This window comes from Macrobrachium rosenbergii, chromosome 42 (assembly GCF_040412425.1).
Source record: "Macrobrachium rosenbergii isolate ZJJX-2024 chromosome 42, ASM4041242v1, whole genome shotgun sequence".
NCBI lineage: Eukaryota > Metazoa > Arthropoda > Malacostraca > Decapoda > Palaemonidae > Macrobrachium > Macrobrachium rosenbergii.
Window position 1 is genome coordinate 58,648,366 of NC_089782.1, and position 11,772 is coordinate 58,660,137.

Genomic DNA, 11,772 nt, shown 5'->3' on the forward strand with positions numbered 1-11,772 from the left:
TCTCATATTACTGAAAACAAAACCTGAGACCTTCAAACATTTGGCTCTTCTCGAACGTTCTTGGTTTGATCATGCTGAAGAAGTCCTCTGACGCACGAGGATTTGTCAATGTTGATTGACTACTTCCAGACACCATTGTTTTCCAAAAACATCTGAATACATTTACAACGTATAGTACATGTATAATATACATGGCATCAAACAATAACTTATGAATAAATTACAAGTGTAGTCAGGCGTCCTCTACATGAAGCTAAAGACCCAAATTCAAATGACGAAGAAGCCTCTGCATGCCAGAATCGCATTGAAGAGAGTGTTTTCCTTCTGTTTTACATATTAATTCTAAGAAAAACCTTCAAGCAAAACTAATAACAAGAATATGATTTTAATCAATATCCCATTTCCTGTATCAATATAAACTGAGGGGAATATCACGATTACCAAATCAAACGCTATTAAACTTGGCAATTAAATATCTAACGGCAGGAATGAGAACATATGATGAAATGTGTTACCGCCAATTAAATGAAGGAAAGCAAATAAAAAAAATACTGTAGATGAGTGGAAAAGGACATAATGTAAAAGACGCAAAAAGAAAAACACAATGTTACTGAGTACGTCAACAGATGTTCTGAAACACAGAGTAGTTGAGTCATAAGAGAATGAAAAGTAAATGTGAAATATGGTCCTTTATCCCGTTTGGAATAATTACAGCTTTCATAATTCAGCAACTAAAAGGTGGAGAAGACAGGTGGATATGTTACTAATGTGGATAATAAATTTGTCAAATGACTCTTTGTCGCTTAATTGCTCATAAACATTTATAATCAACGGTACATCATACCGCCTGCATATATTCTGACATTAGGTATCTAAAGACCATTAAGAGAGAGAGAGAGAGAGAGAGAGAGCATTTTCAAGCGCATTTCAGCAAAATTTCAGCAAAATATCTCTCTCTCTCTCTCTCTCTCTCTCTCTCTCTCTCTCTCTCTCTCTCTCTGTGGTAAGTCCATTCCAACCAGCCAAGTATAAATGATGCATAAAGAAGTAATTTTATGCCGTCTATCCCCTTCTTATTCTCCCTTCTAGTTCTCGATCACGAGTTAGTCCTAAACTTTGTCATTCATAGTGAACGCTTTCATGTGTTTTCTGTTAAATACATAATAAAGAATTGCTCCCATCCATTTGAGTGTTTCCGCCACTGATACATAAGATGTAAATTTAAATCATTTATATGTCTTTCCCATACCAAATATCACGGGATAAGGAATAATAAAAGATGAGGTACAGAATCTTATGCGGAAGGCGTTTTCTAAAGCCTCTTCATAAACCATGTAGAAATGATAATTTATAAGGTGGTTGTGGTCATCTTTTCAAAACGTGCTTTAATGTCACTGCGCGTATTACCTCTCCTTTCTCTCTCTTATGCAAGATGGTGAACGGACCTGAACAATAGGGAGCAATGAGAAATAATTTAGTTTTATGGTAAATTTTCAGAATGAAGAATGAAATCCGTTTCAAAGCTATTTAGAGTAGAAAATAATTATTATCCAGTTATGCAATATCCTCATCAAACAGAAAATTCAATTGCATATAAGCAGTCAGAGATTTGTACGTTGAAATCCCTCCCAAATATAATCGATCCATATTTCATTTACACCAATTAGAGCAAAATACCATTAATCTGATGATGCTATATTTGTTGAGCGTGTTATTGATCCGGATTGTATAATTACTCATAACCTATACTTTCTTGACATTCAGTTTTTCATTTCATTTGAGTTTCCACATCACTTTTTGCTTTCCGTTACCGGCTTTGAAGAACATTTGTGGTGTGAAAATAAATTAGATGAAATTTCCAACAAGAATATTTTCTCCAAAGAATACCGTTAGGGTAAGACATCACTGGCACCAAAGGTGGGGAGTAGGGAGGGAGTCACATGTAAAAATAACTGAAAACGATAGATGTGAGTGCCTAATCCATAGTTTTTGAGGATGCTGAGATGAATAGTGACACTCCCGATGCCCTTTAAATTCAAGTTCAGCTCCAATAGGAAGGGGGTTGAGAGGGGTGGGAAGGGGGTGACATGATAAAATAACCAAAAACGACAGTTATTAATGTCTAATCCATAGTTTTTGAGGTTGCTGAGATGAACAGTGACACTCCCGATGCCATTTAAGTCCAAATTCAGCCTCAGTAAAAAGGGCGGGGGGTGAAAAGTGGTAAAAAAAAATTAAAAAACGACAGATATTAGTGTCTACTCCATAGTTTTCAAGGTTGCTGAGATGGATAGTGATGCTCCCAATGCCCTTTAAGTCCAAGTTCAGCCCCAATAGGAATGGGGGTGAGAAGGGGTGAAATTTAAAATATAAAAAATGCTGGGCAATGTAACTGAAGCAGCTATCTTAACAAAAGTTAAGTACACCTTAATTTAACCAGACCACTGAGCTGATTAACAGCTCTCCTAGAGCGGGCTGGCCCAAAGGATTAGGCTTCTTTTACGTGGTTAAGAACCAATTGGTTACCTGGCAACAGGACCTACAGTTTATTGAGGAATCCGAACCATATTATACCGAGGAATGAATTTCTATCACCAGAAATAAATTCCTCTAATTCTTCATTGGCCGGCGGGAGACTCGAACTCGGGCCTAGCAGAGTGTTATCCGAGAACTCTACCGACTCGTCCAACGGGGAACTGCTTGAGAGAGAGAGAGAGAGAGAGAGAGAGAGAGAGAGAGAGAGAGAGAGAGAGAGAGAGAGAGAGAGAGAGTTTATCAGTTGTCATTCAGTTTTACCTGGGCAGCGCCAGGCTGGTCAGCTAGTACACACACACACACACACACACACATATATATATATATATATATATATATATATATATATATATATATATATATATATATATATATATATATATATATATATATTTATAATAATATATAAATATATGTATACACATGAATATAGATGTACATTTACATATATATCTTGTAATTTCCACAATGGTCCCGTGGATGAAGTATATAATAAGTCCTCACGTGAAAATGAAAGGTGGTACCAAGACTTTCATTTTCACGTGAGGACTTATTATATACATATATATATTTAAATATGTATACGTATACATATAAACATATATAAATATATTACTGATATATATAATTAAATATATATGTGTATATATATATATATATATATATATATATATATATATATATATATATATATATATATATATATATGTATATATATATATATATATATATATATATATATATATATATATATATATATATATATATATATATATATATATATATATATATATATATATATATATATATATATATATATATATATATATATATATATATATATATATATATATATATATATATATATATATATATATATATATATATATATATATATATATATATATATATATATATATATATATATATATATATATATATATATATTCCTTGGCTAAATCTATTGCGTTTTGTTCTCTGCAATATGCTCCAAAAGAGTTTATAAACGAATACTACATTTTAACGTAGCTTTACTGCCTTCTGTAACTCCTTTTCCTTGGAGACAATTTGTATCACGTGAAGAACAAAGACTTCATTATAAAAGCTGATAAACTTTAATTTGAAGGTAATTTTATATAAGACTGACAGATTCTACCAATTCATTCACCTGGCTAGTGATCTTCGATGTTAACATAAAACTAGATGTTGCCTTTATCACGATATTACATACAGAATTCACGAAACACTATCGATAACTACATATGTGAATTGATATGCGTTTTTCAAATAGGAATAATATAAAGGCATTCAAAAATCTCTCAAATCTGTTAAAAACGAAGAAGAAAATATTATAACACCTAAGTAAACATTCAAAATATGCTTTAGTTTGATCACAGTCCTCTCGCTTTTCAGATAACTAAGTGATTATTTCCAAGTAAGCAGACAAGATTTAATGCAAACAGCGTAGAAAGCGTTGCTGCTATTAACAAGAGCAATGTTAAATAAATAAACGAATGTGCACAATACGAGTATGCAGGCATTTACACAACTTTCAAAGTAACTGCTTTTTATACGGATTCTCTCTCTCTCTCTCTCTCTCTCTCTCTCTCTCTCTCTCTCTCTCTCTCTCTCTCTCTCTCTCTCTCTCTCTCTCTATATATATATATATATATATATATATATATATATATATATATATATATATATATATCTGTAGACCTGGTCGATTATACCAGATGTTATGCATTTCAAATGGCTACAAGGACCTCTTAGCTTCTCGACTTACTTGCACACAGATTCTGGAAGTCCTTATCGCTAGAAACCTGCATTCGCGTGAGATATACAAAGAGCAATTGTCACATATGGCAGGATAGGAACCTGAACATTAGAATGCGTCCTGGCTGGAACCTCTCTTGTGTTGGCATGAATCCTGTGACTCAAATACGGCTTGAAAAAGTTAGGCCATAGTGGCTATCAAAATTAACCCCGCCCCTCTCCCAACAAACACACACACACAAAAACATATATATATATATATATATATATATATATATATATATATATATATATATATATATATAAATATATATATATATATATATATATATATATATATATATATATATATATTTATTTTTTTATTTCTTCCCATTTCCAAAACATGGAGATGGATTTGATTCAGAATGGTCCTCCTTTTCCCGCACGCAAACCTTTTGTTTGCACGTGAATGATTTTGCTTCGTAGGTGGGAAGCTGTTTTACACAGCTCTTCAGGAGGCGTACGCTGCTGCATCAAATGGAAAAAACATGTCGCCTATTTTTTTTTTCATAAAGACTTAATCTAGATTTCTGAACCGTAATGTTTTATAAGAAGTAAAGCCTTCTAAATGTCTTTTTCCGTTTAACTGTATTCAGTCACGTAGAGTAATATAGATGCATAAAGTCTGGTCTGTCACATCTATTCTTTCCTTCCTTGTCACTAGAGTGAGTCGCCGTTTCCATGACGACAGAACCGAAACAAATCTGATTTAGTCGAAATTATTCGGTTCGTCCCTCGTAGGACATCGCTTGAACTGCCTTCCTCCTTCCCATTTGAGCGTATCATACGGGTACTTCGAGGGACTTCAGAATTTAATGTTGAACTTGCTCTTTATAATGAAAGGCAACTTTTTATATATAGCCCCATCTCAAAGATTCATTTGCAAAAGTGTCCTTAAACCTGTTTAAAAATAATGATAACTTTTTCTACGCGTCTTATTATTATTATTCCACCAATTTGCTCCAACACCAAAGGGGGTGACCCTTGATATATGCAGGACATCAATTAGTGTTAGATCTCTTCTTAAACTTATGGACCAAGGATGAACTCTTGTATATAAAATTTCCACAGCATAAACCTCTTTGCTTCATTTCACAGTCAGGCAACTGACCTGCACGTGCCAAAAAAAAAAAAAAAAAAGGGCACTCTCACAGGAAGGACCTTCCCCGCGTGAGACCTAGGGAAGCAGAGAGTGTGCCAAACCGCCCCGTCATTGGCTAATAGCGCAGGAGGTCGTGTTCCAGTGGAGAATCTATGAGGGCGGAGAACAAACACTGTGGAGAGTCTCGGGGAAGCCATTCAGCTCCCACTACTTCATGTTTGCCCATGATGGACTAAAGAAGAAGTAATTTTTACATCATCAGTAGTTTTGGGGTTCTCGCTGTTTTCTCTTTTCATTAATATTTTGCTTAAATGATCTGGCAACTCCTGGGTCATCTTAAGCATCTCATTTAGTATTCTTATGCCGGATGGTGACCGCACAATGCTCTCATGTCTCATCATCGATTCCACAACTTTTGGTTTTCATATATACATTTATATATAATATTGCACACACACACACACACATACATATATATATATATATATATATATATATATATATATATATATATATATATATATATATATATATATATATATATATATATATATATATATATATATATATATATATATATATATATATATATATATATATATGTGTGTGTAATAATGTGTAATAATAATGTTGTGTTTGTGTTTGTGTAGCACACTTTATTTCATTTATTTTCTTTTCAAGTTACTGTTACCTGTCTTCCGGGATTTTACCTATACAAGTTCATTTTCTGGTTCGTTAACTACAAATATATATAACATATCAATAATCATGTTAATTTTTTATTTCACTAGTACAGAATGGTTCATAATTACAGACATAAAAAGCGCATGAACTCATTCATTTCCATGTAACTAATCTGTGAGCTAATTAAAGAATTATATAAGGAAAGGTATGGAGCAAACTTTGACCTTACCAACAGAATATCCTACCCCTGGATAATATCTAATAGGCGCCACTTCAGTAATGAACATTTCAAACCTGATTAAAGAGGTTTATGTCCTGTAGAATAAAAGTAAAGTTGTTGCTACATCGCCTTTGTCCACCAAAGACTGCCCATGAATTCATGGAATACGAACTATTAATCAGACCTGCGTTTTGTGGTTAGCATCATTCTGTCTTGCTCTTAATTATTCACACGGACATGTGATTGGTTGTACATATACAGAAGGTAGAAAGAAAGGTATGAAATTTAAAATTTATGAACCTGTATATGTTTACAAAACTCTCTCTCTCTCTCTCTCTCTCTCTCTCTCTCTCTCTCTCTCTCTCTCTCTCTCTCTCTCTCTCTTTATAATCTTTTTGTTTAACTTGTGCCAAGTGTTTTTGTTGTGTTCCATCTCTACCTCAGGAAATAAAAAAAAAATTTAATTTCTAGCATCTAGACTCACAAGATGTGCTGGTAAAGTCAGAAGTTGTTCCTTTTTTTCCATAGCATGAGTTTTATTTTATTAGATATAAATTATAAAAATTATTCAGGTTAATGGCCACAAATCTTTTGTGTTCGTATCTTAGCTCAAACTGGATTTCGTACCTTCCTGGTTAGTAATAAGAAAATTCCGAAATCATCTTTCTTATCATTAATATTATTGATGGTTTTGCTCGTGTTGTTGTCTCATTGTCATTTCTGCTATTACTGTATGGTCTAACTCCATAGTGCTGCTGTTAACATTATTATGGTTGCTGCTGAGCTTTCAAAAATTCACTGTAATGAGTATCTACAAGTTCATACCGAAAATTTACAAATGGGAAAAGATGTTCATAAACAGGAAAGCCATTTTTAACAAAATACAAATATATAAAACGAATCTTATAAGAAAATGACATTGGTATTTATTTCTAACAAGAGATCTCATACCTACTCATTCTTAATTTTCAGTTCTCATTGTTAAGAGAAGTATTCGACAAAATGTTTAACTTGTTACAACAAAATAACCGGTTTTCTTTCAAACAGGTATATTTATTGTCAGAATGAAAATGGGAGAACTCGTTTCGACAAAGATTGCAAAGATATTACTTCGTTTTAATTCGAATCATAAATATATCAACAATATGTACAACGGCGAAAATTAAGCTCGCTTATCAGAGACCTATCACAAAATCATATTTATGAGGCCTCCGAGCATTCAGAATCCCGTTCGTTTTGTGTCATTAGAAGACTAACAAGAGAACTGCCAAACCCCATAGTATCCAGTTTAACGCTGTGATTTAATAGATCGCAATATTTCTTATTCACATTCAAGGAGGATTAACGAGTTTTCCCATAAAGATGCCAGGACCCATCCGGGATATGATTACGACGGATTCCTTTCATTTATAGCTCCAGTGGGAAATTCATATACCTTCTGTAAGTAAACGATTCCATAAAGACGTGAAATGTAGCGATGGATTAATGTCTCATAATAGATTAATAATTATACTGATTAATATGAAGTTCATCAACTGAAAAGAAGAAAAAAATATGAATTAGAAACCCCGTTAAATCATACGATCAATAATAAATAACAAAAAGACAAATTTACACTCTCTCTCTCTCTCTCTCTCTCTCTCTTAGCGAAACATTAATTCTTCTCAGGCGCAAGTTGAGCGATATGCATAACGGTACTTACAATAGTAATTCACGTTTCACATTTTTCCACTAATCAAGGCATTTTTATGCTGTGGCAAATAAATAAATAAATAAATAAATAAATAAACAAATAAATAAATAAATAAACAAAACTTTAATATTCAGTATGTATTTTACAAATCTGTTTTGGTAGTTTCTTCTACGTTTAAATGTACTTCAGGCTTTGTTTGGAGAGTTCATCACGAATGAAGAGATGGAAAGCTTTCCAGAATCGATCTCATCATTTAAGACTTAAAATATGCTGCTTTTGATGGAAGCACATTTCGGAAAGCCCTGTTTCGTAAGTCTCCCATTCATAAACACGGCATTTACGTAATAATATTACTATCCGAGGTCGGTTTTCCTGTAAATGGAAGCGGAGGACATAGTGCAAGGAGTGGGTTGTAAGTAAACAAGAGATATAGGCTAGTTAGGAAGAACTTTCTCAGAAAATAGCTTTGTGTACCTTCTTTATACTTTGACGAGAGTAGACTGTTACGAAACTTGCCATACGACAGCGAATATTTAAAAAGTATTTTTGTTTATTTTGATGAAGCAAATAAAGCATCGGTATCTTTCTATGTATAAGAAGCTATCGTAGCTGAAAAGGTATATTGATTCAACTAATTTTTAATACAGCACAAAAATCATCGATGCTAGTTATAAATGCACAAAATAATTTTAACTTAATCTCTTTTTTTGACAAATATAACCCACCAACATCTATGATATTTTTCAAACAGTCTCCCCAAAGGGAGCCGAAATGGGCTTAAAACAGACCAAACGAACTCAAGCCTGAGAATACGAATCTTTCCCTTCTGCCAAGAGGCTCTGGACTTCACGTTACATTCTCTTTCCAGGATGCTGCGAGTTTCCTCTATGAATGGCGGAGGGGCGTTGGGATCTTTTGCCCCATTCGGAATAGACCCCACTTTGCAAAACACCTTCTGGTTTTACTTCTCATGTTTCCTTTTTCATTTTCTCTTATCCTAATTCATTACTTGTATTCAGGTATAAGCTCATAGGAATGGACAGGAAAGGGGTACACTTGCCCCTTCAAGAATGAGAGGGTCACAAGACCACAGAGAGCACCGCTGTTTAGATGCCGAATACGAGAGTATGGAGGAATAAGGAATAACCAGGATTGTAGACTATCTCTGAGTTATAGTATATTACATTTTTTTGAGCTGTTATACGTTATATAAAAAATACACATACTAAATATTATTTCAGTAGCATAGCAGCTCTATTTGTATTCATTTAAAAGCAAATCCTTCCCTTGATATTCTGCAGCCATTTACCTTGTCTGCTACGACTTCCAAATTTATATCCACTTCAGTCAAAGACGTACACATCCAAGAGTGTCTTCAGACATTCGTATTTTTGTAAATACCTGGCGGAAAAATGAAGACACTTAGAAGAAGGAGGCAGTAAATATCAGAATGATTTGCAAAGTATTTAATTTCTGACGATCTTTAGTCTTACTTCCTTCAGTGTTTCTTTCATGTTCCAAATTGCTAAAGACTATTTAACGAAAAATTTACAATATAGGAAGGATGAAATGTGTCAGAGAAAAGACAAGAGCATTTTTGTTTAGTAGGATTAGGTCTGGTTGAGAGTGAGAGAAGGTGGTGAGGAGCGGGAGGGAGAAAAATGCCTATGCATGGAAGTGACTAAACATTAATACCGCCAGGGAGAAATAAGAATTTCCTTTCCTTGACTTCTCTTGGCATTCTGTTTTTCTCATCACCTCGCATAAGATATTACTTAATTAAATTTCAAGAATATTTTGGTTTCAGTTCCTTGACTTTTCGTGATATCTGAGCTCTTGCTTCTTTATTTATTTTTTTTTTTTCTGGATACTTATTTCTTATTTTTTCCTGTTACTCTGTAGGCTTGAGTGACTTTTGTCACACTTCTATTTCATTTGGGGGAGTTTTAGTTACTGATTTTATAATCTTTTCTTTGAAAATTCTTTAAGGTTGAACATTTTTTTGATGTTTTAAAGCTTTAAGCATCACACATTCCTTGGCAGTAACAATCAATTGTAGAGTTAGATTTGCTCTAGATTTACTTAGTCCTCTGGATTTAAACAGCAAAAGGCTAAAATACACAGGAAGATTATATATAGCCAAAGCTAAAACGATAAATAAGATTATACCTTGAAATCATACTTTTTTCTTATTGTACGCACTTTTGTAAATCGACAGATTTTGTTTTATCTTTAAAAATTAAAGGTGGAATGACAAGCCATCTAAAAAACTGTATTTTGTAATCTTGTAGTTTATATCTGTTATAGTAAAGCACATTCGATTGATAAGTATGGTAGCGGATCTTATTTTCAACATGATAGAAAATTACTAGAAATTGAAATTAAAGTATATCATTATCATTTATTTCTATTCAAACTAGCAAGGGACGTGTTGGCAGTCCAAACAGGTTTAAAAATGTATCATCAAGATAAACCTCGAGGAGCTTCAATATATATCTATAATTTAAACGATGAGGTTTCAGCAAATCTACATAAATCATATTACTATTTTGCCTCATTCTGGTGTTCGTTATTCTTATTGTTGTTAGCGTCTTCAGTTGTGACAAAATCATTATCATTACTATTGCCATCACCATTGCTGATGAAAACGATAGTCATTGCTTTGCTTATCTTAATTGTCGCGGAAATGAATGGATAATGAGCCCTCTTGGACATTGGACTGAGCTAATAGCTAAATGGCAGTGTTTCAAAAAGTTTAGAAATATCTCGCAGCCTGGTAACCTCTCGACGGAAGCGAGGGTTTTGGAGACATTACTATAATTGAATCCCAAAGCCTAAAACTCATCAAATATGTAAAGTTTACTCGGCTCTTGAGCTTTGTTATGGATTACGGCCAGAGAATGTCTGGTCAATGGTTCTTTTTATTTTCTTTACAAAGATTTTTATGGCATTCAGATAATATCTGAATGAGGGAAAGGCTTTCTAGAGGAATGTTTGACAGTAACTTTTATCTCTTGTGTAACGGTAAACTGGCACAAAGGACTGTATGCATTATGGGGACATATCCGTTACTATAAATGGGATGGAGCTTGGATGGATTTTGACTGAGAATGTAAAACACTACAGAAGGACTGACAGGAAAAACCAGTGTGGATGTAACGAGGGACAGTGTGCGTGGAACAAGCGTTTTTTTTTTTTTTATGAAGAAGCTAAATGAAAAGTTACAGAATAATAGGAAAAGCTCTATGTGGTATACATAGGCCCAGAAAAGTAAAAACTAATGATGGAGCTGACAAATGTAAAGTGAAGGCTGACAGAGATATATGATGATGAAAGTAAAGTGCTGAGAGCAGTTAAAAGCCTCCATTAGGAAAGCAGGAAGTGGAATTGGAGGGGGCACGGTTGGTATAGAAATGAGTTTGTGACAAGGGCTTGTGTACTCCTAAACAATTAATCGTCCTTAAGAATGAAGTGATGCTAAAAGTCAGAGAAAGACATTTAGAGTTCGTTTGAAGCTGAAGGGAAAGTAAATTTATATTGAGTAGGGTGTAAAAGTATTTATAGGTGATGTCTGCTCGTAAAAAAAAGGAAAAGGGAAAGGGAACTAAGCAACTAAGGACAGTAAACAATTGTGGCCACTGTATCTCAGACAGTCATGGAAAGACAAGGCATTTTTCAGAATCATCTCCACAAATAGGCTAAAAAGATCATTTATAGTAC